Raw genomic sequence first — 6714 nt, forward strand, 5'->3', positions numbered from 1 at the left:
TCTTCAATAGGCTGGTATAAAGAAATCTATAGAAAGATTCTCATTCTTTATTAAATTCTGCAGTTTTTTAGAAAGTATCTATAGAATCTTACATTTCTAAAGAACCCTAAAGCATTCATCCTATTCATTTCTGACAGAAGTTTCTATAAGGAGTAATATTAGCATTATTTGTATTCTGTAGACTTGAGAGGCTCCAGTTGAAGGTCCTGGTGCTAGCTATGCACATACATAGTAAGATACAGTCCCTTCACCAAAGAGTTCACATTTTAGATAGGCAAGGCAGAGAGGGTGGAAGGTGAAACAGAGAAGTGAAGTGACTGGTCCAAGGTCACACTGCAGATCAGTGGCAGAGGTGGGAATGGAGCCCAGTTCTTCAGAATCACAGGCCAATGCTGTATTAACTAGACCACACTCCTCCCCATATTGCATAAGTTAATATTTCTAAAGCACTCGGATGTCTTTTGATGCAAGATAATATTGACATTCAAAGTTACACTAGGCACGGGTATGGTCTATTAGCATTAAATAAGGAATAAAGTATCAGAATAGATAGATGGATCAATTCAGATAGATTTGAAATCTCACACCTGCATCTGAAACATTTTGAAATATGCTTAAAATGAAGGAACCGATTAGCTGGTGAGAATTCTGAAAGGGTAGGTCATTGTTGCCTCATGAGACAGTCGTTACTCAAAACATTCCATTCAGAAAAAATGTGATAATATATCATCCCTTCTTTGTTGTTTTCTCTCCTTTTTATTAGTAGGCATCCAGGCATGAAACAGCATCTCTGTTGCTTAGGTGATCAGGTGTTCCTGCTGCTTATTTCTCACTTGAAATCTTAATCCTCTTTGTGACATTAAAATAATTTCCACAGCAAATAACTGTGGTCACAAACACAGCATTACTATTTCAAGTGCATAATAAACAACAAGAGCAGAAATTCACAAACACAGAGACCCTGTTTCCATGCAAATTACCCTAATAATAAAAACTAGAGAGGAAAAACTTGAGTTTATCATCAAAAGTATTCCACAATCGAAAGTTTCAGTTTCCATGAGTGTTCACTGTCTAATTGCCAAGAACTATTCATCTTAAATTAAATCCTTGTTATTATGGTGATTGATGGTCTATACAATTAACCAGAACCTCAAATCTAAACTCTTTTGAATATGGGGTCAGAGGGGCTTTTGGATTTGAATCTCTGGATCCAGATCCTCATTTCAGTCTGGATTCTGGGAAGGATCTCAAAATAGAAGAGGCTTATTTTCCCAGTTCTAGTTTAGATGCTATTGAAATCCCACAAGAACACCTATTCCCGTGAGCTCTCGACCCAGAATGGCAGAAATCTTGCAAAAACAATTTGCTCCCTATGAGATTTTCACTGTTTAAAATGGTGGAAATCTCCTGAGATCTCTAATCTGCCCATCACCAGCAACAGATTACAGTGCATCCAGCATTAGCAAGCTGTGATTTCACACGATTTTCACCATTTTGATCTAAAATCATGCATTAACAGGTCACAAGATGTTGGTGTACCTGAACCCAACTTGATATCTCTGTCCCAACTAATTTGTCTCCAGCTCTGCTTAATGTTTTAATCTGTCAATTTGATTTTTGCTGCTGCCAGATCATTGAAAATGGGACTACAAAAAGAGGATTATAAAAAAAAAAAAAAAGAGAGAGAGAGTTCTGTAGCACTTTAAAGACTAACAAATTTAATTTCAGCAGGCATAAGCTTTCGTGGGCTTCAGCCCACTTCCTCAGATGCAGTTGGCAGAAATAATACAGCAAATATTGGCAACACATATAGGAGGCAACATATACACATCCAAAGGCATAGACAACAATGGGGTAGGTGGATGAAAGCGGGGTACTTGAGGCCTAATGACAACCATTGAGAATGGGTGATCAGAGCAAATTACTTCTTGTAATGAGATAGCCATTCCAAATCCCTGTTTAAACCCAGTTTGAATGTGTCAAGTTTGCAGATAATTTCTAACTCATCAGTTTTTCTTTGGAGTCTGTTTCTGAAGTTTTTTTGTAGAAGTATAGCAACTTTGAGGTCAGAGACAGAGTGTCCTGGGAGATTGAAGTGTTCTCCAACTGGTTTATGGATGTTATTATTTTTTATGTCTGATTTGTGTCCATTTATCCTTTTGCGAAGTGATAGTCCAGTTTGGCCAATGTACATGGCAGAGGGGCATTGCTGGCACATGATGGCATATATAACATTAGTGGATATGCAGGTATATGTTGCCTCCTATATATGTTGCCAATATTTGCTGTATTATTTCTGCCAACTGCATCTGAGGAAGTGGGCTGAACCCCACGAAAGCTTATGCCTGCTGAAATTAAATTTGTTAGTCTTTAAAGTGCTACAGAACTCTCATTGTTTTTGCTGTATACAGACTAACACGGCTACGCCTCTGGAACTCTTCTAAAAAGAGGATTATGAATTCCTGCAATGACTAACCAGCAGGAGCAAATGAGTTCTTGAGCAACAAAATTCCTGTTTTCATACAAATGTTCCAAGGTATACCAAAAAGAAGAAAGAAATAAAGGCAAATAAATTATAGAGTAGCAAAATTGTTCCACAATTGAATGTTTTTCAAAGTTTTCCAGGAGTCGTTGGTTTGTTATTTTTAAAAATCTTCATGAAATACCCAGCTCAGTTAAGATACTATTCAGCATTCTAAATGTGTCAAATTGTTCTTCTGCTTAAAGATTATTATCAAGCAGGAATCATTGTGTCAGTCTAGATAGCAATTTTTATGTCACTATGTTCTGATGACAAAAAAAAGTCACATTTGAAACACAAAGCTGTGTGTACTTGAAAAACGTGTGGCTACCTTTGAAAATACAATAGCATGCAAAATTTTTAAAAAATGTTAATTTGACAGTAAGTGTATGTGCATTCAGGTATTTACTGTACTTCTTTTCCATTGAAGATAATTATCTTTCTTTGTATTTATATTTACACTTTCTGGGCTCTTTTAAAGCTTATGGGAAATATTTAAGAGGTCATAGTAACATTGTACATAGCCATTTTATCGATTAAGATCAGATTTAGAATTTTTAATTTTGGACAGGTTTTTTCCTATTGACAGGTATTTCCCCCCCTCCTTCTATGAGGTCTTGAATCTTACTAATGTTTTTAAACAGACATTGACAATGTAGGACATCCATAATTTTTTGTCACACTTTTTTCCATTCTTTTCAGAGCCCAATCTTTCTCCCGATAAAATCAAAAGCAAAATTCCAATAATTAGTGAGAGCTGAGGGTACTCAGCATTTTGCAAAAGCAGGTTGGGTTCCTCAGGAGAAACAGTGCTGTACAGTTTGACATTTCAGAGGAGTTCTCCTTTAAAATGTCAGAACAAAGTTGGGATTTAGTATTTCAGGTTTCTACCATGTCATTGAGTGATCTTTCCATTTACAGCAAATAGGACAGTCAATCTTAAACTTTCAGTGACATTTAAAGAAGGATATTGGAATTGTTAATGCACATGAATCAAGCTTTTAATATACTATGTGATGGGTAGATGAGGCTGTCCATTGTACCTTTATTTGAATTCTCAGGCATGGTTTTGGCAGTGCAAGAAAACCCTGTAACATTAATAAGTCTAATAAAGTGGAAATATACATTGGGTAAAAAAAGAGTTCTCAGTTTGAACAACTCAGAAATAATGCCTAGCATTTGGCATTCTCTTTAGAAGCATCAGCTTTCTGGGATGAGCAATATGGCTACAGCTATTTCTGTCACAGGTTTAGAACACCATGTGTTCACGCTTTTAACAAAATAGGAACTTCATTTTTTGGCCACTGAAGAATTTTTTTGTATGTTGCATGCATGGCTAGTAAAGGCATGTCACATGCACCCTTTTGAACTAAAGCATGCCACCTAGGCCATATCTACAGTATGGTGACAATACTGGGATAGCTATGATGCTGTATCTATGTTGCATAACCCTGTAGTGTCGATACAGCCTACAACAACAAGAAGGGGTTTTTCTGTCAGTGTAGGAACACAACACCCCGACCAATGGTAGCTAGATCGACGGAAGCATTATTCCATTGCCCTTGTTGCATCTAGATTGGGGGTTGTATCGACATAGCTACGGCACTCAAATTTGTGGATTTGTCATGCCTCCTAAGCACAGTAGCCCTGTTGAACTAAATTTTAAGTGTCAGCCTGGCCAGAGGAGTGTAACTACAGCATGGCCACTTGAATACGTACCGAGGGTCCCAGGCAGGCTTGATGAGCAGGTGCTGCCTCCCTCCTCCCGCAGCTTCACTGCTGTTATTTGAGTTAACTGCAGACTGCGGCCACCAACTCTTGCTTGTGGCTGCTCAGGCAATTTTTCCTAAAATACTTAATTAACTTTATGAAAAACAAATAAATGTGCACATATACACATCCAAATCATTGTAATTTATTTATGCAGTGTTTTGTTTGCAGACTCAATAATGAAAATAATGTACCATTGTCTCTATTCTTTACTGGACCCAAACAGAATAGAAACACAAAGTGCTTTGCATGCTCTTGTCATTTTTTTGGTGGTGTTTCTTTTGCTTTTTTGATTGCTATTTATTTATTTTTTTATAAGACTTGCTAGCTAGTAAGTCTGCTAGCTAGCTGGGAGGCAGTGAAAAGTGATACTAGCAAACATACAAATATCACTTTTCACAGCAGACTTACTCACACAGCTCTGGCAAGCCAGGGAACAAATTAAGCCTTGGATGGGGAAGTAGGTAGGGAGGCAGTGAGGGCAAGGGACAATAGGGGGATGGATGAGGGGCCATGGGAGGCAGTGTGGGCCGGAGCCCGCCATCCCAGGGTTGAAGCTGGAAGCTCGAGCCCCAGTGTTCCCACGAAGATAGGGAACTCGCACCAGCTGCCTGCTTCTCTGGTGTTTGTAGCTCCAGATGGAGCAGGGCTCAACCTCTGCTGGTGGTCCTGGGGGAGAAGCCACTACTTTGCCCCACCATCACCATCCAGGAGCCTCTGGCCACAAGAAAAGTCCCTGGTGGCCGCACACAGCCACGATGACCGCATTTGAGAAATGCAGGCCTATGTCTAAACTCCATAGCCTCCTCGTGTAGACACAGCATGTGCTGAGAGAAGAAGTTCTGAGAGTGTAGGAACATCACTTCCCTGAATAACATTAGCTATGCTGACAGAAGTCCTGTATCTACACTGGGGGTTTTGTCAGCCTTGCAATGTTGGTAGGGGGTGTATTTCTTTCACTCACCAGACCAACAGAGCTATGCTGGTGTACGTTTTTGTAGACCAGGCCATATCCTCCGTTTTTTAAAGAATCAGACCATTTTAAGGGTGCAAAAAATGGAGGCTACTGAAAATAGGAGCTTTTGATTCTTCAGATTTTGCCACTATATTTTCCAGTGTTGATCTTTCTAACTTGAAAACTACAACAGACACCATTCAAACAGGAAATGTCTGGATGTGTTATAAGCATTTTCAGACAATGAATCCTTCCAAAGCTTGAAACCTGTTATTTCTCTCCTCCCACCGCCCAGCAGAGCCCCCACAGTCTGGGTACATCAGAGATGAGCATGACTAAGAATGAACCAAATAAATGTTACTTAATTTTAATTGGGAATTGTGATAGCTTGCAACAGCCCTGATTATCTCACCATGGGGCCTATTCTGAGGGAATTATGGCGCTGCATGTGTCAGTCCCACAGGTATCATGGCTCTGGTGGATTCTCTGACATTATATCGCTCTCAACTTAAAAAAAACATAAAGGAGAAATGTATTATCTCACTCTGATGGAAAAGCACTCACAGAGCATTTTCCAAAGCCCAGTGAAAACACTAGCAAAATTCATCTTAGCTGCAATGGGTCTTGGTTCAGGTTCATAGAGAGGAAGCTGCTAAATATCAATGCATGCCAAGTTTGTTAGCCAGGGAAAGACACTTGGCTGCAGATCTTGGTGGAGTGGAGCGGGAAGAGTAGGAGGGCCCAGATCCTCAAAGATTATTAATAAAGGAGAGTTAAGCACCTAAATACTTTTGAACTCGGGGCCAAGGAGACAGTCTCTGTTAATTCAGAGCTTTGTTTGAAATCTCTCTGTCTGTGGGCATGTCTGGAGTAAATTTTATATTATTGCCAAAATGCCTGGCTAATTCAAATATAATAAAACCACCAGTAAAACCACCGCTAACTAGACAATATAATAATTAACTACTCAAAGTAGTATCACTGAGAAATGTTTTTACAGTGTACAAAGTCTCCACGCCTATGGAAATGTCTTTCAAATCAAGTAGATGGGTGGAAAATATAGTTACAGTATACTTCACCAAGGCTTACAGTCTCACATTCTCTCTGCTTTGGTTGAGTGTTAATAAATTATTGAAAGCTTCATTGAAGGACTAATGGAAGAGGTGTAGCTCATAACTGAATCAATTAAGGCCCATTGTTATTATATCCTTTATTTCCAAAAATGGAGATGTCCACTCCTTCTCTCAGCCCTGCTGGTTTAAGTGAGTGGTTTTTTTGGAAAAGAGATGAAGAAAAAAAAGACAATGTTCCAAAAGAAACTTTATTTGTGAAATAAAAAAAGGATAAACTAAAGAGCGGGCCTCAACCAAAATGTTGGATGCAAAATACTCTGAGTGTTTGAAATCCAGATTTGAATTTTGCATTTCTGACTCATCTCTAAGTAAAACTGGTTATTAAAGAATTTTTT

This window comes from Emydura macquarii, unplaced genomic scaffold (genome assembly GCF_026122565.2).
Source record: "Emydura macquarii macquarii isolate MOO-44397 ecotype Brisbane River unplaced genomic scaffold, CSIRO-AGI_Emac_v2 contig_1483, whole genome shotgun sequence".
NCBI lineage: Eukaryota > Metazoa > Chordata > Testudines > Chelidae > Emydura > Emydura macquarii.